This window comes from Myotis davidii, unplaced genomic scaffold (assembly GCF_000327345.1).
Source record: "Myotis davidii unplaced genomic scaffold, ASM32734v1 scaffold269, whole genome shotgun sequence".
Classification (NCBI taxonomy): domain Eukaryota; kingdom Metazoa; phylum Chordata; class Mammalia; order Chiroptera; family Vespertilionidae; genus Myotis; species Myotis davidii.
In genome coordinates this window covers 2,100,967-2,127,658 of record NW_006383008.1, presented here as the reverse complement: position 1 = coordinate 2,127,658, position 26,692 = coordinate 2,100,967, and the positions used below count along the sequence as shown (strand labels likewise).

Below are 26,692 nucleotides of genomic sequence, written 5' to 3'. Positions count from 1 at the left end.
CTAGACTAAAAGAAATAAGCAGTACCTATATCTTCTGTATTACTAATGTAATAGAGGTCCGATATCTCTAAGAAAGTGCACTCGCTCCTCTATGCCTTTTGTCATGGGATATGAAGGAGAGGTGGTCACCACTCCAAGTTCCTGCTAGTGGATTTTTTTTTTTTAGTTTCTTACTCCAAACACAGCTCCAAATACATGTACCCTTAAACACATCAAATGGGTTTTTAACTTCAGACAGTATATTTTCAGTTCTAGAATGTCTGTTTGTCTTTTTATGCATTCTAATTGTTGAAATGCTGTATCTTTTAATCTAGTTTGTCAGTTTTGTTTTAATCATTAAAGGATACCCAAGATCACTAGACTCTTCAAGCTCTTCTTAATACTTGACATCAAACAGAATCCCAAGTACAAGCAGTATCTGAAGATTGTACCATTAATGTTTTATTTTTTATATGTTTCTGCAGAATATGTTACATTTCTCATTAACTCTCCTGTGTAATAAAATTGTGTATTCTCAGCAACATTCTGATCCTCAGGCTGAACAATGAGGTCATACAGCAACATGGTGAAGCCACACAAAGTATTTCTTTCCTCCGGGCAAGCTCATAGTTGATGCTGCCGAATTGAAATCAGAACATTCTGCTGATGGAATCTTTCATTAGGGGCACAAATAACTGGCAATGCCAGTTAGAAAATAATGTCTTTATCTTTCAAAGCATTTACTTCTATACACTACACCTCAGGTAAAATACGGCAAAGATCCAGGATGAAATGTTTTCAGTCAGGAAATGCGTTCTTTGAAGGCTAAACATGATCTGCATGTTCAACAGTCAACCAGTCCTTCTTTGCTTAAATTTACAACAGTTGATTCACAAATCTTTGCAAGGATAAAATGTTTAAAGATTGTTTCCCCAGACTGGATTGTTTGGCATTATTCCACTCTTCAGGGGCATTGTATTTAGAAACAAGTTCTAAGGAGGTCTAATAACATTCTGTGGTAGCATGGATTTGCTGATGGTTGCTTAGCCAGGTGCACCCAACAGTCTAAAGGAAGTCTCCATATACAGTGCAAAAGCCATCAAGACTCACGAGAATAGACTCATGGTTATTTGCTTGTTAAAATCTTTGGCCCAAAACTGTGAGAGTACTCAAGAAATAGGGTGCCTTTTGATCTGTTCACTGCTGAGAAAAGTCAACTGGGCTTTGCTCCATGCGCAGGCAATAGGGGAACATACTTCTTTTCAATCTTTAGTGGTTGTCCTAGAATTTGCAATTTACATTTTTTCATTATTGTTTCTTTTCATAGTTCAATTTGAGAAGTTTCTACTAACAAATCTTCAAACTCACTGATTCTTTCATTGGTTATGTCCATCAAAGGCAAGCAGAGGAAGTGAGGGAAGCAAGATTAAATAGAGGGAGAAAGGGATCTGCCATGAAGATACTCCAGGAACCTCAAATAATCCGTAGGAGCTCTGGATAAGGGACGGTCCTCCTAAGAGGGCCTGCATTGAGGCTAGACTCTCACCTTGACAAAGCAATGGTTCTAGGGACAAATTGGGGAGGAGCACTCACCTATAGAAGGACTCAACTGTGAGCTGCCAGTAGCCAACAGGCCCGGCAACTGGGTAAATGAGTGAGTGCCAAGGTTCTGAAGGAAGACGAGTGGTGCCACACAGTGTCCAACTTGTGTTGAATAACTATCTGATGTTGTGCAACCCATGGAAATTTTAAGAAATGTATAGCAAATATGATCATGTCAATTCCAACTTCAAATCTAGCTGTGCTGATGGTTTTAGTTGTATTTTAAATTCACCCACATTTGAGTATAATAAAATAATGTCATTGTCCTGGAGGAGAAGGTTATTTGAGGGTTAATGAAATAGTGTAGACACAAGTACTCAGCATAATTATGGGCGCTTAGTAGTACTCGATAAATGCCAACTAAGTTTAATAAATGAAACAAAATTATAGGTCTTAGAAAGTCATAGTTTCTTTTTTTATTATCTGTAAGAATGTGTGCGCGTGCGTGTGTGTGCGCGTGCGTGTGTGTGTGTGTGTGTGTGTGTGTGTGTGTATGTCTGGTTTGGTTTTCTTGTTGCTTGTGTTTTGTTTTTCTATTCAAGCTTAGAATTAGACTTTTATCTCTCAGGAAGAAGTTTTGTTTTATTATAGAAGTGCACAATAATTTTAAAGTTAGGGAGCTTAAATTTTTTTTTTAAGTGAAGGAGTCTTTTAAAATGACTGTGCATTATAAACAAAACATTTTTTCTGTCAGGTTCAAATCTTTTTAAATGTTTTTAAAACTACTGTTATTTTTTATTTTATACTAGAGGCCCCATGCACGAAATTCGTGCAACAGTAGGCCTTCCTTCCCCTGGCTGCCAGCACGGGCTTCCCTCTGGCATCCGGGACCCAGGCTTCCCTCATAGCCCTGGCTTCATCCAGAAGGTCATCCTAATGGACATCTGGTCTAATTAGCATATTATGCTTTTATTATAGATTTCGCATATGAGAGAAATCACATAGATTTTTGTCCTTTTTCACGTGGTTTATTTCAATTAGCACAATTTCCTCAATATGTATCCTTGTTGTCACAAATGGCTATATTTCTTATTTTTTGTCTGGGTAAGATATGGTATATTTAAATAGGTTGGGGCAAGAGTAGGTTTACAATTATTTATATGGAAAATAATAACAATTAATAAATAATAATACAAGAATAAATTCTGTTTTGTTTTGTTTTTGTTGTTTGTTTGTGTTTTTTTATATATTTTATTGATTTTTTACAAAGAGGAAGAAAGAGGGATAGAGAGTTAGAAACATCGATGAGAGAGAAACATCGATCAGCTGCCTCCTGCACACCCCCCACTGGGGATGTGCCCGCAACTAAGGTATGTGCCCTTGACCGGAATTGAACCTGGGACCTTTCATTCCACAGGCCGATGCTCCATCCACTGAACCAAACCGGTTAGGGCAACTCTGTGTTTTGCATACTCACAACTGTAAACTACTTTCCCGCCCTTTACAATGGAATTCTGCTCAAATCTCTTTTTTAATGATGTATCCACCAATTTTTTCTCATTTACTCTTCAAAATTGGTTGATTTTGATTCATTTGGGGAAATTCAAACCAACATTTTTTATTGTGTTGATTAAGAGAACTTCTTGTGGTAATGATGAGTGAGAGATTACTTTCTTTCAGTCAGCCAAATAAATCTGGAATAAAGTTGAGAGTGATTTTTTTCATTAGCCTGTGAGAAGGCTATTTATTTCCACACGTAATTAAGAAACAAGTAATTCTAACTTAATGAAATAAAACCAACCTGAAAAACAAATAGGACTCATTTGCAGTTCCAGCTAAATTAGATACTGAAAAATGCTTGCATCCTGAAGTGTTTTGAAGTGTCTAACGAAATTACAGATATACTATTTCAAAGAATTAGGGTAAAAGCTTTGATCAGAGAAGGGAATGTATGTGCATAGATAACATCTTAAGAAGCTCAAACTCACATTGCCATTTTAAAGTATCTCTTATTTATAAGTCAAGGTGTTGTTAAATAATGCAAGAAAATTGAGTTTCCACCTGAATCTCATGGAAATGCTAAATTTCATGAGAATTGAATATAAGTAGTTTATAATTTGCACAGTATGTCGAATTGATATTGTGACTCATGAGAGTTAAATGTCTCATTGGATAGATGTTGAAAACCAAGATTGCCCCCAGCAGAAGTTTAAAATAAATTATAAATAAGATTGAATGTTAACAGCAGGGATTTATACTAACCATAAACAGAAAACAACCTACATTAATACATTAGAGTCACGAACTATGTTACATCAAAATTAAACTGTCTTTGAAAAAAAAGAATAGGCATTTAAAACCAGTTAAACTAGAACAAAATCTATTTCTTTCATACACACACATACTGTTGAATAGGAATAAAATAAGAAAATACTATTACTGTCACACAGAATCATTGCCTTATAGGTTAAAGATAATGGTTTTCCCATGGTTTCTGTTATAAGTTAATAGAAGTCCATAAAGTATATAATAATGACAAAGAGCTACTGTCCCTGGATTAGAAGGAAATATATTTTTCTAGCTCTCCACTCAGACAACACATTTGAAACACTGGAGAGCAAGGCATTTGGGGATTGTGTTCTGAATCAAGTAGAAACTAAAACCAAAACAACAAAAAAATCCCAGTTTTGTATAAAACTCACTTTCTCTAAGTTACTTATAGCCTCAATTTAGGACATAAATCTATTAACATTCTACTGGGGAGCAATATGTGGTTTACTCTTCCTGCCCCCCCCCTTTTCTTCTAAATGCCCACTACTTTAGTTTTAGTCCTGAAAGCAAAGCCTGAAACAGATACTTGAATGCCAGTAATTTTTGAGGAGCATCTGATTTTAAGGAACAGGAATACAGAACAGGACAAGTGAAAAGGGAAAGATAAAAAAAAAAAAAAAAGAAGCTTATTCCAGGATGCATTATCAAGGTGGCTACTAAACAGGTGACTGGCACTGAAGCTCATGGCAAGGAGCCTAGGAAATGTGTCAGACTGTTTGCCTAGGGGATGAAAGACAAAAGCATTTTCTTGTTAGTTCCCATCCCCCTTTAGACAAGATTGACTTCTTAGATATTAACTGCCCAGCACTGCTGAATGTTTTCCAGGCTCCCGAGAATGTCCTACACTCAGGGCGTCAGAGAGGTCTCAACGCAGCCAGTGGTTGGGATATAACCCAAGGAGAGTGCTGTTGGATTGCATAAACAAGCCAGAGCTGGGAGAGGGCCGTGGAGGTGGTCACCTCCCTGCAGCAGAGGTCAGGGTCCGAGGTTGGGCTGGGAGCAGTGTGAGGTGGGCAGGAGAGTTGTCTGGGACACCTCTCGCCTTCCTTATTCTAGATTCTTCGAAGCTCCTCATGTAGGGTTCCCAATCACCTCGTTCTTGTTACCATTCTCCATGTCCCAAGGTGATTTTGTCTCCAATGTATGACCCTTATTTTTCTGGAGCCAGTTTCAAGCAAAATAGAGATTTTTTTAACCTCAAATACTTAAAATTTTTAAATGGCAGCTTTAAAGAGGGTCCATGCATCAAAATGTCAAATCCCTCTGCCTTATTCAAGGGCTCCCATCAACTTAAGGAATAATCATTCTTGGTTTTCCTTCTTTTATCCCAAATCTAAAATTATGCAAGTGGCCTGAAACATCACCCTGAGATCCTATTCCGAGACACCTAACAGAATAAATTTTCTAATGCTGAAGAACATTTTTCGCTATCATTGACAATTCTAAAGATAGGAAGTAATCCTTAAATCAGCAATGTGAGCTAACTAGAATGAAAGGTTTCCTTTAATATTTTTCTTGGGGATGCTGCCATTTACCACCATATGCATTTTTTCATATGTATTTTCTTCCCACCAAAATGCTTATTTGTGATTGTTTATAGGTCTGAACCCAACTTCAGCTGATTGTTTCGTCCCTATATTTGGAAAACTACACTATGTCACTAAGGCTTATTAAGCTTATTAACTATATAACCACTAAAATCTTTTGCCCCTTCTTGAAGATTAGTGTCTGAATACTGTGGTTTCTGCACCCTTGTAGCAATGTTTAGAGATTGCTGCCAAAAGTCAAGGCAAGAAAGAAAGGAAATTTGTTACTGAAAAATAAAAAGGACAATCATGGAAAGTTTATGTCCGAGAACTGACAACTAACAACTGAGAAGCATGTTTTAATTCTTAAACCAAGGATTATGCTTTTAGGATCCATTGGTAAATGTGCCCTATCTGAGCAGCTTCAGCTACTTTGCTTTTACTTAAAATACTTTTGTCATGTCACCATTAGGCAAGGTGCTGTGATCATTATCCCCACAGGCATTCCTCTTCTCTTTTTACAAAAACTCTTTTAGAGATAGAAAATCTAATTACAGGGTCAAATGTCAAATCCTGGTAGATCTTCAACAAATTTCTTATTTTGTCAATACCATTTGTCCAAAGGGATTGTCACTATTAAGGATAAAATAAATATAGAGATACCATTCTCATTCTTGAATAGATAACTATATACATTCAGGACATAGGTGTGTTATGTACAAACGTTTACATAATAACACATAATGAGGTGTGAAGTTTCCCTGGTATTGTTGATGTATTAAAAACACTATTAATGGAAAATATTTTAAAAGGCTAGAGTCAAAATAAATGGTCTTATGGATTTGGGAAAAGACATAGAAAATGGGAGGTGTGGATTTGCACTGGTGAGGAGGGGCAGGCAATTCATTCCTTGTAAAAAGTAATGCGCAAACAGTTCCACTGCTTGTTCTCCAGGTCACTGAGGGGCTGGCTCCCATTTGTCATTTAAGTCTCCCTTTAAATATCCCTCTATCATCTGCTTTACCTGGACAGTAGTCACTCTGTAACACTGTATTTCATTTTCTTCAAACAATTTGCCTTAACTGATATTGTCTGGTTTACTTGTTTTTTATAATTATCTGGATCTCCCACTAAAATATTAGCTGCATGAGAGAAGAGAACTTGTCAATCTCCTTTACCAGCTATATTAAGAGCAACTTGAAGAGTGCTCAACATGAAGTTGATAACAAATTATATTTATTGAATGAACTGATGAATAACACATGGCCTTACCTCTTTCCTGGTGGGAAGTGGGACTTAAGCATGTCATTTTCTCAAAGTCTGTGTTCACTTGTGGTTTTCTTGACTATGATCTTGTTTCATTTAAAATCTATTTTCAAAAAATAAAAATAAAAAATAAAATCTATTTTCAAAAAAGAAACAAGAAATGATGAAATTTTAGGAGATAAAATATTTTTGTATCTGTACTGTAAAATTATGAATTTGGCAAGATGGAACACCTGGTCATTTATATTTACAATATGATAATTTAACATGTATTATGACATTCTGAAAAGTCCTACAGATTTTCTTTTGTTTTTTTCTAATACTGCCTACTTCATGAAATATACTATCATTTCACAGCATTGCTAAGGCTTTTAAGTTTTTAAATATATGTGATTTCCACATTGTTGTCATTAAATTTTCTTTTAGGAAAACACTTACATACCAAAGAAGTTAATAATTTGTTTTATGTTGGTTGTTGCTTATTTTTTCTAAAGAGGGATCTGAGATTTTATTCTGTGAATCAAAATTAAGAGAAACACAAGAAATGTTCATTAGGACTTCTAAAATGAGAAACTTTCCTCTCTGGTTGAGACAAGAAATATGGAATCCAATGGCCCAGTAATTATCTCACTTGCTTTTAAGTCACAGGCCACAACTTGTCCCCACCCAACCCACCTTAAAGATTTACAAGCAGTACATTAGGGATTGAAGCTAAAAAAAAAAAAAAAAAGTAATTGAATCAATGCAAACTTTTCACCACTCAATGAAACATATCAAACTAGTGCATTAACAATTACAGCTTTGTATTGAAAGAACAGCATATTATTATGAAAAGATGTTAAAGAAACTTAGATTACTATTAAAGAAAGGATAGCTGAGAATTGTTGATAACTATTTTTAAGAATAGAAAAAGCTTTGTTAAAAGGTTGACCAGCCCAGTCAGTGAGGCTCAGTTAGTTTCCTGATCAGGTCACATGCCCGGCTGTAGGCTCAATCCCCAGTAGGGGGCATGCAAGAGGCAGCTGACCTATCATGTTCCTCTCTCATGGATGTTTCTATTTCTCTAGCCCTCTCCCTTCCTCTCTCTCTAAAAATCAATAAAAAACATTTAAAAATGGTTGACCAGCTGTTTTGCATCTACATGGAGATAGAACCAAATTAAGTGGTGGCAAATTACAAGAAAGATGTGAATTATACCTAAAAGGTTTCTCCACTGGAGAATGTTATTGAAATAGAACAGTTATCTTTCACCAGTTAAATACAGAATTACTTGGAGGCAGAGGTTAAATAATATGGTTTTGGTCAGGGTTTTTCTCCTACCAAGAAATAGACACAAGTTTCCCCAAATGAAAGAGGCTGACCACTTTATTGGGACCTAGGTGAGGAAAAACACAAAAAAACATAAGGTGAACACAGAAAGTGTGATTAGGTTAGAGAGGCTGACGAAGATGGAAGTAAATGGAAAAAGTAGGAAGAATTCACAGAAAGTGATCTGTGAATCATAGGAAATAAAAGGACTTCATCTATCTGGCCCAGGACTGAAGTCCTCTACAAATTGTCTAGAAAACATCCCAAACAAAAGTTCATTGAAATTAAATACAAGCCATTTCATAGACATGTGTTTTCTTTTCTTTCTCTCTCTCCTCTCTCTCTCTCTCTCTCTCTCTCTCTCTCTCTCTCTTTCTCTCTCTTTTCCTCTCGTTTTAATGATTATGGTCTAAGCCAGTGATGGTGAACCTTTTGAGCTCGGCGTGTCAGCATTTTGAAAAACCCTAACTTAACTCTGGTGCTGTGTCACATATAGAAATTTTTTGATATTTGCAACCATAGTAAAACAAAGACTTATATTTTTGATATTTATTTTATATATTTAAATGCCATTTAACCAAGAAAAATCAACCAAAAAAATCAGTTCACGTGTCACCTCTGACATGCATGTCATAGGTTCGCCATCACTGGCTAAGCCGTGGTCGGCAAACTGGGGCTCGCGAGCCACATGAGGCTCTTTGGCCCCTTGAGTGTGGCTCTTCCCAAGCCTTAGGAGGACCCTAATTAAGGTAATAACAATGTACCTACCTATATAGTTTAAGTTTAAGAAGTTTGGCTCTGAAAAGAAATTTCAATCGTTGTACTGTTGATATTTGGCTCTGTTGACTAATGAGTTGCCGCCTTTAGACTCTAAAGTATTCCATCGGAATAGTTGACTCCAAAAATTTTAGTGTAACTAAACATTGCTGTGCTCTAATTGTGTTGCTATGGCAATCATGACTTTGCCTTAACAATTAGGAGTTAGCTAGACTGCAGGACTTCTTTCTTGCAGCTGGACTAAAAAAATGTCTCAATAAGGAAAGCTAAGGGAATGCCCTTTTGGCTCCCACTTCCTGAGGCTATAGTTTAGGAGCTAACTCTTGGCGCTCATCAAAGAGAAAGAAACAGGCCTCTCCAGGCCATGTCCCCTTCCCAGCCAGCATCCTCAGCTCTTTACAGAGTAAGGAAAGGTATTACATTTTTATTTCCTCCCTGACCTACTCCCGCCTTCTATTTCAACTAAGTACATCCCTAATTCTGCATTGTCTGCTAGGACATATATATAAGAAATATACTCACTTCAAAAGAAGCAGAAAAAAAATTAGTATAAATTTATTCATAAAAATATGTACCTCCTCTATAGCTAGCAGTAATAATTAGTTAAGTAGAGATGTCATGGACACCTAATTTAATGTAGATTTAGCTAGCAGTAAAGAGAAAGTAGAGTTTGTTGCTGAAAATTACTCTGGTTTTCCAGCTGAGCCATCAAATAATAAAAATATAAATAACAGATGCACATTAAGTTTTTAAAACAAGGTCAACCTGATGCTTTAAAGCGAGGGTTACAAGCTTTTTCTGTAAAGGGGGCAGATAATAAATATTTTAGCCTCTGTGGGCCGCATGGTCTCTGTCGCAGCTGCTAATTCTGTCACCAAGCACAAAAGCGGCCTCAGACAACACATAAATGGATGGTCTGGCTGTTGTCCAGTGTAATTTTATTTACAAAAACAGGCATTGACTAAATTTGACCACCAGGCACATAGTGGCTATCCCTTGATTAAAACTGACCCTTCTGGTTATTTTAAATGTTTTATTCTCTCAAATATTCTCTCTTTTCACCTGCTTTTCTCAAAAGTTCAGATAAAGCCCAAGAGAAGGAGGCGAAGCATCTTCCTGTCTGGCATCTTCCAACCTCAGGGCCAAGCTTCTTGTCTACCTGCCTGTGGCTTGCCCTGCTGACTTAAGTGTGAGGCCCGGGTAACTATGATTCCCAGTAAGGACACTCAGTGGTTGCTGTGGGTTCCCTGCAGTTTCTTTGGTGCTATGACCTTTAAAGGGACTGGTTGTGGGCACCACTCAGACCCAGCTCAGAGAGTCAAATCTGTAGACCTGCAGGCCCGCATCATGGCATTCCCTTCAGGCAAGCTTCCCAGGTACATCTGCATCCCACCCATACCGTGTGTGAACCTTGGGCAGCCTAAGGAAGGTGTTCCTCAGGTCTCAGTGTCTGCCTATACTCACCAAGTTGACTTTGACAGCTACTATGTTTTTTTTTTTTAAATATATTTTATTGATTTTTCACAGAGAGGAAGGGAGAGAGACAGAGAGCTAGAAACATCGATGAGAGAGAAACATTGATCAGCTGCCTCCTGCACATCTCCCACTGGGGATGTGCCTGCAACCCAGGCACATGCCCTTGACCGGAATCGAACCTGGGACCTTTCAGTCCGCAGACCGACGCTCTATCCACTGAGCCAAACCGGTTTCGGCAGCTACTATGGTTTTTAAGAGGCTTCCTTGCATTCCTCTGCTTTTACTGTTACCCTCAATCATCTGACACCTCCACTTAAGCCAAAACCCAGAGAGCTGCCTTCAGTCTTAGAATTTGATAGATTCAAAAAGGAATATAGGCACTTGAAAATCCTCTTTCAAAATAATAGTTGAACTTGCATCTTGTACTACATGTAGAAACTGAAAATTGCATTTGTCTTTCTCTTTTTAATTCTCGAATCAATCCTAACTTACCTACTTCATTGTCATGATAATTGAGGTAGACAAGCCAGTTCAAATAAAAGTCATACATTGAGAAAACTCAAAAAAGGAAATGTGTGGATAGTCCCAAACTATTACTCTCTTAAATGTTGCCTTACATTTCTTCACAACCACCCTTATAGGGTAGGTGTTGTTATTCTCGTTTAGAGGTCAAAAACTGAGGTGCAGAGCACATGCTAAAGCTTGCCCAGCTACTGTATCAGGAACAGGAGGCACACCTCAGTCTCTGCTCCACTCCCACTTCTAATTCAACCGAAGTTCCTGAAAGATGCAGAAAGCTAACTAGTGCTGAAGGACATGGTTCTCAGTCTGGCCCCAAAGCCAGCAGTAGTAGTTTTGACCAAGTAATGAATTCCCAACCTTTGCGTAGGATCATTGGGATTAAATGAGATAACGGTTATAACAGCTGTCTTTTATCAAGAAAGATATGTCTATGTGTCAGGCAGTTTGTAAAACACTTGGATTTAGCTCATTTAATTGTTGAAACAATCCTATGAGGTAAGGATTGAAATTACGTATTCCCATCTGTGGACACTGTATAATAAAATCCTCAGTGTAGAATCTGCCACATAGTAAATGCTCATTAATACTAATTATCTACTTTATCAGTCCTTTTCTGTTAGATTCGTACCTTCCAAAAACATTTCTACAAACATCTGTTTCCCCAAAGCAGAAACAATTCTTGATAGGCAGGCTGTTTGTTTACACTGTGGAGGTAAGGGACCTCCCCCTTTTTGTAATCCTTATCCGAGGATATTGATTTGAGAGAGAGAGAGCAAGGGAGAGAGAAACATGGATCAGTTGCCTCCTCTACATGCCCTGACCGGGGATTGGGTTGTTCTGGACAACACTCCAACCAACTGAGCCATCCGGCTGGGCAGGACTTACCATTTTTAAAGGGACTAAGAGTGCCAGGCTGAAGTCCAAGATTTGACATCCACCTACACTGCCATTCTGCTCAGCTCCCAATGCTGGTGACTTCTAAGGCTGCAGGGCTCGAACACAGTGACAGTGTCATGAAGAAAAAGGAGGAAGTGAAAGGATGTGTACCAGGATGGCCAAGACAAGCTACTGGGCGGATTCAACATCTTGGCAAGACTTTTCTGTTTTCAATTTCTTTTTTCATTTGAGTTACTTTAATCCTAATCCACTTAATATATTGCATTTAGACTTTCTTCACTTTGAATTCTTTGTATCACAGCTATACTTCCCTCTGTCATGAGGAGAAGAGATACAGTGGGGCCTTGACTTACGAGTGTCCCGACTAACGAGTTTTTAGAGATACCAGCTATCGACCAATTTTTTGCATTGAGTTGATAGAGTGATTTGAGTTAACGAGCTCCTTAACGAGCTCGGTCTCGGAATGAATTAAACTCGTAAGTCAAGGCCCCACTGTATTGTACTATAGAAAAAGTCTTGGACCAGAGGCAAAATATATGATTTGAAGTTCCTGCTGTTCCTACTGTATCACTAAATATGTGGTATTAGTAGTAATTTAACTTTACATACCCATTTCATAATTATATCAGGCTATACTAGTAAAATGAGACTGTCAGATTAGATGATCACAAAGATACCTTGTAGCTAAAAATTGTCTTAATTATTTTCCATTATCATCAATGCAAATGCTAAAAATCTCTTTATCTTTAATCGATGTAAGACTTGCAAATATTTCCATTGTCAACTACCTGACAATCATTAATTAAAGGAACTGTAACTCCAGGCTTTGACTAATGTCATCATTTTTAGAAATAATTACTTATGAATCTTAATTCCTCATTTGATTTACTATTTAACAGAGATATAAATGGAAGGAATATGAATTACAATATGTAAGTGTTCCGTAGCCCTATCAATATGCTAATTATTTAATATACTAAACATGTTTAAAAAGCATCAATCCCCCTTCTCATCACTGAATGAGAGTTGGCTTTTGAACTTAATCTATATTTGCTTCACCTTGGCACCTACTGTTAGGAATTCATAAAATCACAGAGTGAAAAAAATACTATATTTCTTTGCCTTAAGTATCTCATTTATATTTGGATTTCACGGAACTGTCATCTATAAACAAACAATCAAATAAAAATTACTTTGCACTTTCCCTAGCTTTGGGATTTCTGAAGGATCTGAGTAATTCATACCACAAGGAGCAGAAACCTCACTCTCTCAAAGCATTGACCTTATTGCTTGGAAATTTCCAGATATTGGGAGTTTGGGCATTGTCATTCCATATTGTATATGAAGATAGAAAATGTGTCTCTTTCCACTCCATGGAAAGAGAGAAAGAAAGAAGAAAGAAGAAAGAAAGAAAGAAAGAAAGAAAGGAAGGAAGGAAGGAAGGAAGGAAGGAAAGAAGGAAGGAAGGAAGGAAGGAAGGAAAGAAGGAAGGAAGGAAGGAAGGAAGGAAAGAAGGAAGGAAGGAAGGAAGGAAGGAAAGAAGGAAGGAAGGAAGGAAGGAAGGAAAGAAGGAAGGAAGGAAGGAAGGAAGGAAAGAAGGAAGGAAGGAAGGAAGGAAGGAAAGAAGGAAGGAAGGAAGGAAGGAAGGAAAGAAGGAAGGAAGGAAGGAAGGAAGGAAAGAAGGAAGGAAGGAAGGAAGAAAGAAGAAAGAAAGAAAGAAAGAAAGAAAGAGAGAAAGAAAAGAAGGAAGGAAGAAAGAAAGAAAGAAAGGAAGGAAGGAAGAAAGGAAGAAAGAAAGAAAGGAAGAAAGAAAGAAAGACCATATAAAGTCAAGATGTTTGCTTGAACTTTCATTCATTCATTTACTTTTTCCCCTACTCAATTAGTAGATATTTATGCCTGCCATGTACCAGACACTATCCTAGGTAGCTAGAATAGAAAGTCAAAATACATTTGGTTAATGCCTCTATGAAGCTCAGGTGTAATAGGGGAGAAATACAGGCAAATTCACTATGGCCTCATTATAATGCAAGTATATCAGAAAGATGCACAGCAGCTAGAGAAGCACAAAGGAGGAACGGCTTTTTGAATATAAAGTCTTTTAAAGCATATATTATACAGCAGGATTTGTACCGTACTTTACCACTTTTTTTTTATGAGTTCATTAAGGAAGCTTAATTGTATTTGTGGGAATGCCCATCTATAACACCATGCCACATACACAAAGGAACTTAAAAATATTCAATGAGCATTTGTTATATGCAAAGCTTTATATCAGCTAGTTTGTCAACTGTAAGAAAAAAGTGGAATTTCAGGACACAGGCACAATGGAAATTAAGAAAATGAAAATGAGTGAAAATCACTTACTCCAAAAAAGAACACCTGAAAAAATATGTTTTCAGAAATTGAAGGTCACAGAGGGGCAAAGCACATCAGAGAAAATGAGTTTCTTAATCTCATGGAGCCAGATTTGCCTAATGAGCATATAGCTTATGACAAAATAATTGTCCAGTAATTACTCTAAAAGATGGAACAAAATCAAAATTAAAATGGAGCAAATTGCCTTTTGCACTGTGGCCAATGACAAGCAGTGACACATTCATGCTGCAAAATACCACTTACTTTTTGACTGATGGCTCAGTGGTTAAGTGAAAAGGTTATACCATATAAAATCTCCTACAACCCTGTCCCTCAAAGGAAGTACAAAGCTTATTATTGTCACTACTATATGTGGAAATTTTATAATCAGTAATAAAAAATATATGCCTTAAGCCATATACATGTATGTGTAACAAATATTACAATTCACAATTCCTGAGTGCTTGCTATGTGCCGGATCTGTTCTGGGTAATTTACATGTATCAATTCATTTTACATGCACAAATCTAGCATGTAGCTAATTTATATCTAAATAACTGACTATAGTAATGGATTAGATGTCAGGTTAAGGGAGTGAAAGACATAAACAATGATTTTCAGTTAGAGGCTTACACAGGTATATGGGTGATATGGCTATTTGCAGAGATATGGAAAACGGGAGCCATGTTTGGGAGGGTGAGGGTTCTTTAACAACAGATATGGGAACTCTGGTTATATTTAAATTCTAATGGAAAAACAACAATTAGAAACACAGAAATTGAACATTTAGGAAAAATCAAGATTAATAAGTGGAATGAGGTTATTTTTTCTTATTTAGATTCCAGAATTATGAGGAGGGAGCAGTCTTCATTTTCCACTGTGGTAGGAGAGGAAGAAACAAGTGAGCTCTCTTTTAATCTAGTCTCTTTTTAAAAATATATTTTTTAAATTGATTTCAGAGAAGAGAGAGAGGGAACGAGAGATAGAAACATCAATGATGAGAGAGAATCATTGATGGGCTGCCTCCTGCAAGCCCCCTATTGGGGATCGAGCCTGCAACCCGGGCATGTGCCCTAACCAGGAATTGAGCCGTGACCCCTGATTCATAGGTCAACACTCAACCACTGAGGCACACCAGCGGGGCAAATATAGTCTCTTTTGACAGACACCTCCATTTTCTCTATTCTCCAAGTGTGGCACTTTGTTTTGAGCATTCAACTACTCGGTAAACTAAATATTCAAAAAAGTATTGATCACTTCTTTGGGTCATTGAGGCTGGGGAGAGAGATGCCAATGGGGCCAGTTTAACTGTGTAATACAGTGCAAGTTCTCCCCTCCATGGATTGGTGAATTTGTACCTCTAAGATTGAGGGTTTCTCACTGGTGAATTCTTTTCTTCTAAATTTCTCCTTTCCACCTTTCCTCTAATATTATCTTCTGTTAATCATGCTAATCAGTTCATGTTCAGATTATTCAGATGCAAGTTGATTAAACTTGCTTCTTTCCTACAATCTTTTTAGCCACACTTTTTATCATATTGCCTCTGAGGCTGTTGAGTCTTTGTGGCTCATGCTTTCTATGTGAGTTCTTACTGGCCTATTCTCTGATTATAGATTTAACTTGAAGTTCCAGAAGCTCCACATTAACTACAGTGATGTGTTTTTATTTAATCCCCGTAAAGCTGATGCTAATTAGTTTCACATGAGTTCAAAAGATGATCAGCCTGCAAAATTTGGTGTGATTCAGAAACTGTTGTCATGGCAATGCCCCATCTAACACAGTGTTTACCTCCTTAGATAGATGTTCTTTCTTCTATTCCTGCAACCTTCTTCTTAAAACTAGTATCTGTGAGCATCCTTTAGTATGCATGATGTTATTCTGTTTCTGTTTTCAGAACTGTAAGAGCAGGAATTTCATGTTGAGGGAAAGGTTGAAGGAAAGAGCCAAGGAAGGTAGAGCAGTTTGTTTCCTATAGATTCACTGTCTTGCCCTGCAAACTGGACTAGAGCTACCACTGTCAGCAGTGAGAGGACCTGAAGTTAAGGGAATGTTCTGGGAGAGATGTATTATCTCAGCACAGTCAAAGCTACTGGAGACAGAAAGATTGGTTCAAACAGCCAATTTTCCACTGAAATGGGAACGCAAAAATCTCTGACACCCTGGGCGTAGAGGTCAGGGAAAGTGGATTTGATATTCAAGTCCCACATACTCGATGGGTAGGACCAGAGATGAAGCTGCATCAAATGGTTCTCAGACTTGTAGCCGAAGGATGAAGGACAAACAGAGTGGACGGTGACTGCTGCTGCCAGACAGATGAAACTCCCGCCCTCTTTTATGGACACAACTGAGGGACACCTGGAAGAAAAGTTTTCAGACCAATGGAGATCAAACTATTATAATATGGTCATTAAAAACACATGACTTTATTGTAGTAGTCTGGTGTGATCCAGGGAATTTGGCATATAAAATTTATAGAGAAGGAATTTTTTTTATTCTGTTTTAAGTTACAGAATAAAAACTCATAAATTCTTTAGAAATGTTAACTGATGACATTATGTGAACACACTCTAAGATATAACTCAAATTTTAATTAAATTAATCATGTTCTCTACCTTTATTGTTTGGGGGCAACTAGGCCCATTGAGGTAAGTTAATTTTTTAATATACTTTTATTGATTTCAGATAGGAAAGGAGAGAGAGAGAGAAAGATAGAGAGAGAGACAGACAGACACATCAGTGGTGAGAGAGAATCATTGATTGCCTGCCTCCTGCATGACCCAGGGATTGAGCCTGCAACCCGGTCCTGTGCCCTGACCAGGAATTGAACTGTGACCTCCTGGTTCATAGGTAGATACTCAACCACTAAGCCATACCACTCGAGCGAGGTAAGTTAAATTTTTAAGCTGACACAGGAAAGCAGCATATAAGGAATTCATCTGAAACAGTGTGGCTATCCAAAACAGAGCTATCACAGAGGCCTTGATTCAGCAATTGCAAATGTGTCAATAATTTTTGATATTTCTTGATTTGCATTATAGATGCCCCAGCAATAAAACAAAGCTAGACTTCTCCCTCTTCTCATCCATCACTCCACAGTCTCTTAAGGACAGGAAGAGAATTACCTAAAACTTCTAGTATTCTGGATCCATCGTTCCTAGCCACTGGTGTCCAGAATAAGAGCAGGGAGGGAGTATTGGTGAATCCAATTTGTTCTAATGAACAACAACTCCAAAGTAATAGAGTTATAAAATAAATTTTCATTCATACAATTATTTGCAATTGTAATCTGGCATTTATATTTTTAAAATGTATTGTTAAAGAACACCTTTTGGGGTCTAACTATGAGTGTCCACATTTTAACTGATCACTTACTATGTGACGTGAGACAAATAGATGCACATCAATTTCCTCATTTGTAAAAATGTATGTAATTGTAATATATATTTCAACTGGTCATTTTGGGATCTAAAGGAGTTGATATTTGTTGAGTGCATACAACCATGTGTGGCACATAGAATGTGATACACACTTATTTGGTAAATAAATGAACAACAAAATAATTTTTTTCCTGAATATCAAGTGATTAAAATACACATAAAAGTCTTAACCTGGTGCTTATTGAGCAAATGCTCAATAATTGTTAGCTACTGGGTCACTAAAAAGCATCTGTTTATTGCAAGGATATGCCAAGCCTGACTGGGCACTTAGAGAATAAATTCTGAGGAAGACTACCCAATGTCACCCATATGAGCCTAGTTACAGTCAAACAGAGGCAACCCTACTAATCAAATAACCACACAAATATAGGTAGACTTGCTACTGTGGTAAGTGCTATGCAAAAATGACACATGGTGCAATGAGACATGTACTTGGGGTCTTTGAGTTAGTGGGGGAGGAGTGATGGGAGGTTGTCAGGAATCCTTTGATAAACAACTGTCAGAGCCGAGATCTGAAAAATGAAAAGGAGCAAATCAACATAGAGAGGAGGGGAACTGTTCCAGGGAACAGAGAGGGAAGAGCTGATGCAGTGACCATGCAAGAGGGCCAAGTGTGGTGATGCAGGCAATGCAACAGGGAGCTTGCCATGCACTCAGGCTGGGGACAGGGCTGTTTAAGCCACATTAAGACATAAGCAATTGGAATTCATTGAAGGGCCTTGAACAGAAGCATAAGGTGTTACCTGTGATTTGAAAAGATCACTCTCCTGGGGATTCTCAAAATTTAGTGCATGTCAGAATCACTTGAACTATTTAAACTGATTGCCTCACCCCCAAGCTTCTGGTTCCATTTCTCTGAAGTTGGGTGTGAGAACTTGCATTCAAAACAAGATTTACATGTTGATGCTAAAGCTGATGCTGTAGGTCTGAGGACCACACTTTGAGAACCACTGGTCTACTGCACTGTGAACGAATTGAAAGCATCAAAAGTGAATGTTGGATGGACCACTTAAAAAACACTGTTAACAATCTATACAAAAGATAGATGTTTGACCCAGGGGAATGGAGAAAAGTCGACTAACCTAAGGAATATTTAGGAGGGAAACTTGTAAGGATTTGGTGCTGGGTCAGGTGTAGCTTTGAAGGACAGGGACAATTCAAGGATAATCCACTAGGTTAATTGCTCTGTTTTGTATATGAAAGGACAGAAGTCTCATCTTCAGAGTCAGGAATACATCTATATATATAAAAGCCTAAGCGACTGACCAACCAAACAACCGAAAGACTGGTCGACCGGTCGCTATGAAGCACACTGACCACCAGGGAGAAGATGCTCAATGCAGGAGCTTCCCACTGGTGGTCAGTGCACTCCCACAGAGGGAGCACTGCTCAGCTGACTGACGGGTGCCAGACACCGGGCTCGCTGCTGGAGAGTGCAGCTGCATCGGTGTAAGCCTCTGCCGCTTCCATGGCAGTGTGCAGGGTCAGTAGGGCTCGAATGAGCTGGAGCAGTGCAGTGCCCAGGTGCCTGCCACTTTGTGCACTACTACATCCCTCAGGGGATGTGAGACTGCCGGTTTCAATCCCCGAAGGCCAGGCCTCTAGGATAGCTCTGTTCTGGATATCCACACTGTTTTAGATGAATTCCTTATATGCTGCTTTGCTGCGTTAGCTTTAAAATTTAACATACCTCACTCAGGTGATCTGGCTCAGGGATTGAACATCCATCTATGAACCAGGAGGTCACAGTTCAATTCCTGGTCAGGGCACATGCCCAGGTTGCAAGCTCAACCCCCAGGGTCATGCAGGAGGCAGCCAATCAATGATTCTCTCTCATCATTGATGTCTCTCTCTCTACTAGAGGCCTGGTGCATGGATTTGTGCACTGTTGGGGTTCCTCAGCCCAGCCTGTGGGGATCGGGCCAAAACCGGCAGTCCAACAATCCCCCATGGGTCCTGGATTGCAAGAGGGTGTAGGCCAGGCTGAGGGACCCCATCAGTGCACGAATCCATGCACCAGGCCTCTAGTAGTAACATATCAGGCCAAAATGAGAGGCCATTTTTAAAAAGGCTTCCATTGACTTACCTAGTTGCTATGGGCTAAAACGTGGCAATCATCATAGAAAGCACAGGTGTGGAAAGCCGAATGACAATTACACTCCAGGAAAGCCAGAAAATGCCAAAACATGCAGCCGGGGCTCTGTTTGCGGTATTCTCTATGGGCAGGCAGCACACAAGCCAAGTTACTCCTGGGCTCAGCATCAGGTGTGATTGTTCTAGCCTCAGCCGAAGTCCACAAACAGAGCTTCTAATTTAAATAAAGACAGCAATTAAGGATTAGTGATTAGGAGCAGAGAGTGAACAGATAAAAGATCAACCTAAAAAAAGGTTAATCACTAAATTGAAAAGGAAATTTCAAAGACCGTGAAAATGAAAGTGCCCGAGATGAAGAAGTTCACAGCCACGGGAAACTGCAGCTGGCGGCTCGCCCACCACAGGGAACAAATGTCTGAGACAAAAATGAAAAAGAGAGAGGGGTGCGGGGAACAGAGAGATGTTTTTGAAAATTTCTAAGAAATATCCTTAAAGATGAAAATACTGCAGAAATAAGTCAGGGGATTCTAGTACGTGCCAGAGTATGTTGTGAGGAATAATCAGGGAAAGGCTTGGTGACTAAGACCGGCATTGTTGGTGCAGCGTCTCCAGTGTTTGGAGGAAGTAGAGCAGAGGCTTCCCCCTGGAATACCAGACCCATGTCCAGAGGTCTTTAAGAGGCTCACAAACACACATTTGGTAGCATTCCAGAGATCAACCAGTGTCTTCTTGCCGAAGAGTGAATGGCATCTCTCCCATAGGAAGGCGACATTTGGCTCAGGATCCAATGGGAGAACTGTGGAAACTCAGAGCAGGAAGGCCCAGGTTCCGTGGAATGTGAGGTGTCAAGGGAATCCTTGAGAGTGAAGCAATGAGTATAAACAATTTTGCAGTACTTTGAGGCCAGGTATATTTTGGTAGTACACAATGTATAAGGGTTATAGTTTTATTCTTGTAAAGGATCTTAGCATAGACATTGTAGGGAGAAGTAAAAGCAAAACAAAACAGTAACAAGACAAACACCCCCCCCCTCCTAAATAAATAAAGCAGAATCCCATACTGATATCATGATACTCAACACTATAATGATGACATGGGGAACAGATTGGTCTCTGAGCCTGCCTAAATAGAGTGCTAGCTGTTCAGTTAGACACCACCTACCACCCAATATGTAAACTCTGGATGGAGTCCATGACTTAACATAAAGCAAAGAGAGTTGTTTGCTGTATTGAGAATTTATATATAGTTTATTTTTAATCCAAATACTCATGGGTATACTTTGAAATATTCAATTATACATTTCACGTCCTGCAGAAAGTGAAACAAAAGGGGAGTTTGGGGTTTTTTATTAACATTATTATTATTTTGCTTAATTAAGGAATTTTATTGTTTCAAGCACTAAAAACAATTATAACTAATGTAAACAAAATGGAAATAATTGCAAGCCTCTTGGAGTAGCTCTTGGAACTGAAGAAATACCTGAAAAACCAATAACTGAAGGCAGGATCCTGGGAAGCTCCTTGGACCCAGGTAGCAGAGTTCACTAAGTTGCCTTCTCAGAGAATCCCACTGTGATTAATTCGGCCCAACTTTTCCCCCTGGGAGCCCTTCAATTCCAAATTTAAAGTCCCAGAGAGTGAGTTTGAATGGCCTGGCTCCCTGCTCAGCACTGCTTGGGAAAGGGGGAGACAGCATTCTCTTAGCCCCAAAGATTGCACACAGGAGAGGAGAGGTAGTGTTCCAGTAGGAAAGTGGGGTGCTATTATCAGAAAAAGAGACAGTAATTGCCAGGTAGTAAAAATCAGCAAATACCTGCTATAGAATCCTTTAAGTACAATTTGCTTATAGAGTAACCTTTTACAAAAAGACTGATTCCATAAACAACTGAAAGACGCGGATCCTTATATTCATCAGAATTTTGTATTATATATTTTATCCAGAGATTATTGATAATGAGTTATGTTTTAAATGTAGAAGTGATTGTGCATTGTTAGAAATGGTGGTAATTTGCATAGAAATCAAACGGGATCTATTATTTCAAGAGTTTCAGCTGAGAGCTCTGATTCTTGTCCAATTAACAGGGAATAATAACATAATCACAGACACAGAATGCATTCTGTGTGGCACTATCAGAAGCACTTTACAAAGTTCATTTTATTTAACAGGGAGAAGTCACAATGTGACTATATGTGGTATTTTTAAACTATTTATAACTTTAGTCCACCTACTAATTTGTCAATGATTCATTTCCGGTCTTTGCGGTTGGTCTGAGTTTATCGAAAGATCCACAAGTGGATCCAAAGTTCTGTTCAAATGGTCTATGATCTTTACACATTTTTACCATGGATAAAACGTCTCACCTTATCAAAGAATAGTTTGATTGTGCACCCAAACCACCAGTGGAGAACATAGGTACCTCACAGTGATTACCAAACACATTGACACAAGAGCTCCTAGGAGTATAGGGAAAATCTCTTCCACCCCCACATGCCTGCTATGTGAGACAGACAGGTGGGTTGAAGAAGTAGGTGGTGGGTACAACCTATGAAGTCCTAAGTGGCAAGTTATAAGCCCACTGTCCTATTCTAGCTTACAGTTGAAGGCAAGTGTTAGATTCTGTCCTACAGTATAGTGCACTCTATTTTTAATTAATTTATTTTTATTAATTTATATTTATTGTTGAAAGTATTACACCTATCCCTTTTTTACCATTGACCCCCTCCACCCTACACGCCCCTAGGACTTTACCACACTTTTGTCTGTGTGCATAGGCTATGCATATTTTCATATAAGTTCTTTGGTTAATCTCTACCCACCCACCCATAAACCCCGCCCCCCACTTCCCCTCTGAAATTCGTCAATCTGTTCCATGCTTTGTGTTTCTGGATCTATTTTGTTCATCATTTTATTTTGTTCAATGGATTCCACATATGAGTGAGATCATGTGATACTTGTCTTCCTCTAACTGACTTATTTCACCTAGCATAATACTCTCCTCATCCCTCAGTGCTGTATCAAAGGGTAAGAGATACTTCTTCTTTTATAGCTGCGTAGTATTCCATTATGTAAATGTACCACAGTTTTTTTTTTATCCTCTCATCTATTGATGGTCACTTCAGCTGTTTCCAGATCTTAGCTATTGTAAATGGTGCTGCTATGAACACAGGGGCACATATATCCTTTCTGATTGGTGTTTCTGATTTCTTGGGATACATTCCTAGAAGTGAGATTACTGGGTCAAATGGGAGCTCCATTTTTAATTTTTTGATGAAACTCCATACTGTTTTCCACAGTGGCTGCACCAGTCTGCATTCCCACCAGCAGTGTACTAGGGTTCCCTTTTCTCCACATCCTCTCCAGCATTTGTCATTTGTTGATTATTAATGATAACCATTCTGACATGTGTGAGGTGACACCTCATTTAATTTAAAATATACATACACACATATAATAACAACAAAAACTTAAAGTAGAATTACCATTTCTTGAAGAAGCCCCTGTTCTCCTTGGTTTCACAATTTTCTCCCTAATACCTTTAAGTATATTTATGGCTTGAGAAGCACAAGTTGAACCCTTTTTTATTACAAACTATCTTCCATTCTTTAATGCTCAGTAGAGTAATTGTAAGGTATGACCGAAGGTTGTGTTTTAATGGAAAACGGAATCATATGCATATCAAGTTTTATAAAGTAGCACTTTTACTAAAGATTCTGTTATTTTTAATGCTAACATCTTTAAATTACATTTTTCCTAGTATTTGAAACTATTAAAATAATTGAAAAAGTTTAATATGGTTTGCTATTGCAGTTTGCTTTATGCTATACACTTACTGTCTCTGATGAGCTCTATCCTGACACAGCTCCAGATGCTTTAAAAATAGGTTCTATTGATAAACAGTTGAAGGCATGTTGAGTATCCAATTATTAGGAATAGGTGAAAAGGTTCCTGTAACAGGGATGCCAATTTGGCTCCAAGAGGCCAACTTTTCTGACAGTTTTCTGTGCAAAGTAGGGGTTACTGAGTAACTGCTCCTCCTGTTTGGTACTTAACCCTGACAGCAGTTAAGAGGTGAGGGGAGAGGGTGTGCAGAGAGTTAACAAGAAGAACCCTAAGTAATACAAAATGTCCAGGAAGCAGGGGAAACTGAAAGGCACACAGTGGGCAGAACATTGTTTCTGCCTGGTGATTAGTTCCTTCTCATTTGGCAAAAAAAAAAGGGGGGGGGGGACTAAAATGTGCTAGATTGATGCCAACTTTGAGACATGACAGAGAGGCAAAACTGGGAGATTTTGCTCACCTAGTGATAGGAATACCTGCATGTCAATTTTAATGGTAATTATTCTGTTGAGAAATATATGTTAAATGTATCGAGAAATCAACTATGTATATATTCATTTATTCATACTTGGTTCATTTTGGTTTTTCTAGCTACCAAGCATTTTACCTTGCACATAGTTGGGGATTCATCAGTCATTCAGGTAACATATACAGCATTTATTAAGCACCTGCTATTTTCGGGTGATGAAGATACAACAGTGAAGAAACAAAGACTCTCACGAAGCTTCCATGCTGGTATCTCCAGGATGATTGCATTCTCTGGCTGCAACCCAAGGAATCAGTAATACAAAGTATAGTTATCAAATGCCCAGACTCTGGAGCCAGATGGCCTGCGTTTGGATGTGCTCTGCCGTTTACTAACTGTGTGAACCTGGGCAAGTTTCTTAACCATTCTGGGCCCCAGACTCTTCATCAATAAAACTGGAATACAATAAGGTAATTTATGTGCTCACATATATATGTATAGATGTTAATGTATAGATATTAATGTAAGTGCTCAGATCAACGTTTGGCACTAATATGCACCATATAAATGTAACGTATTTTTCTTATTTAGGGAAATTGATCTAAATTTAACTCATGGGTAAAGAGTCTTCCTGTAGAGAAAATGGTACAGACCAGGAATGTCAAGACAATAAAATTTGCGGTGCTAATGTACCTCCATGGATTATTGGTGCTTGCATTATTTGTTTAAAGAAAGCGCGAGAGAGCATAACTCAATGCTCAAGCTAGTAATATATCTCTGGCCCTCAATTTCCTCTGCTGTAAAGAAGAGGTGATAAAAGATTTCCACGATAAAGGCTCTATGAGAATTAAAAGAAATGATGTGTGCAAGTGCTCGGCACAGGCTTAGCGGAGAACGAACATTTATTAAACAGTGGCTGGTGGCTATTAAAGTTTAACCCGACTATTTTAAATTGACATCATCTATTTAGATAGTTTCTGCCATTGCATTTCAACTCAAAAAGGACTTATGGAAATTTTCAATGAGGGCACTTCTAAAAATCCTTAAACATTGGTCACATAGAGAAAAACAATGACAACACTGCAGTGCTTAATCAAATCATGTATACCAAAGGTTAATATCAGTCCATTTAAAAGGGGATCCTCCTAATAAATTTTCTCAGTCTGTAGATCCCAGTAGTGTCAAATGTAACTAAACTGCCATAAACGTGTTCATGAATTGCATCATGTTATATTTTCAATATGTTTTATTGCTACATTTTTGTATTTTTGCAACTGTGTTCATAAGTGAAATACAACTTTTTTTAGCTTTTCATATCTTCTTTTGTCAACAAGATAATAATTGGCTTCATATAATGAGTTAAGCTTCTTTATTTATTTTTCTGTTTTCTAGAATAATTTCTTTTAAGTGACAGCAGTGTTCTTTACTCATTGAATTGTTGATATCACTCCAGCAAAAACTATCTAGCTCTAGTATTTGTTTTTCGTTAGCATTTATGAATACCATTTCTTTAATTGTTATTTGTTTAATCATAGTTTCTGATTAGAATTGGCATTTTTCTACTTGTGCAGAAACAACCATTTATTTCATCAGTTTTTCAAATTTATTACCATAAATTACTTCAAATAGTCATTTTTAGTTTTTTTTATGATACACCAATATTACTTACTCTTTTTAGATACTTAATTTGATTTTTCTCTTCTTGATTATTATACTTACCTAAAGTTTACCTTAGTATTTTTCCAGTTTTATGAAATTATAATTGACATATAAAATAGTATTAGTTTAAGTCATACAACAAATAACTTAAAATATGTATATATTGTGAAATTGTTACCACAGTAAGTTTAGTTAACATTCATCATCTCACACAGTTATATGTGATATTAATTCTCTCAAATCTCTGCTCTCAATTTCAATGATTTCTATCCACACTTTAATCCTTTATTTCTTATTTCTTTGCACCATTGTTGAGTACAACTTGTTGAGTGACCAATTTGTTAATTAATTTCCTGAAAACTGTGCAAATCTATACATTTTCTTATAAGTACTGTTTTAACTACATATTAGAAAACTTGACAAGTAGTACCATCAATGTCATTTAGTCCTAAAGAGTTGAGATTTCCTTCATATTCATTCTGATTTTCTCTATCACTCAGTGGTTAATTAATAGTTCCTGACATATTTAGAATATACTCTTTTCTTTTCCTTTGTTAATGACGTCATAGGTCTGAAGCTAATTCTGACAGTACGTCTCAGTCTGATTCCAATAATTCTTCTCTAGTGGTGTGCCTAGGATAAAATGTTCAGAATCTTTTGACTCACAAAATCAAGCTTTGCCATATAGAAAATATCATAGGTTTTAAGAAAACTATATAATAAAATGTAGGATTTTTTTTGCAATGTTCACATAAATTTAAGTATTTAAATAAGAACAATTCCTCTCTTTTTCTTTAAACATCTAATGATTCTACACTAGTTTTGATCAAGATTTTGAAATATTTCAAAGAATTTGAAATTGAAAGACCATATCATTTTGTTGAGAAGAATAATGAGTTTCAGAGACAGTTTTGTAAACATATTTTATCTTTGTGTTTATATTCATAAAGAGCCATCAATGGCAAAGAGGAAAACCTTGACCATAATTCTATTTAAAAAATTAAAAGCCTTGATTCATCTTTTTAACTGCAATCTGCTAAAATTTATAAGGTCAATACTGTTCTCCATGAAATTTAATTCTTCCCTTTCAATAATTCATTTATTGTTATTTTATAATATTAATATCATTTTAAATTTATTTTTATTTTTGAAAGTATTACAGATGTCCCCCCCACCACCACCACCACCATTGACCTCCCTCTCTCTCCTCCCATAGC

The 26,692-nt window shown here is 37.6% G+C and overlaps 1 protein-coding gene across 1 annotated transcript in view; it reads left to right on the top strand.

The window, feature by feature from the left end:
• FUT9 (fucosyltransferase 9 (alpha (1,3) fucosyltransferase)) overlaps nucleotides 1-26,692 on the top strand; it is a 67,609-nt gene that overhangs the window by 36,954 nt on the left and 3,963 nt on the right. The window contains exon 2 of the mRNA XM_006778239.2: nucleotides 23,942-24,286. The gene's annotated coding sequence lies outside the window, so the exon portion shown is untranslated. The remainder of the gene's footprint in view (nucleotides 1-23,941; nucleotides 24,287-26,692) is intronic.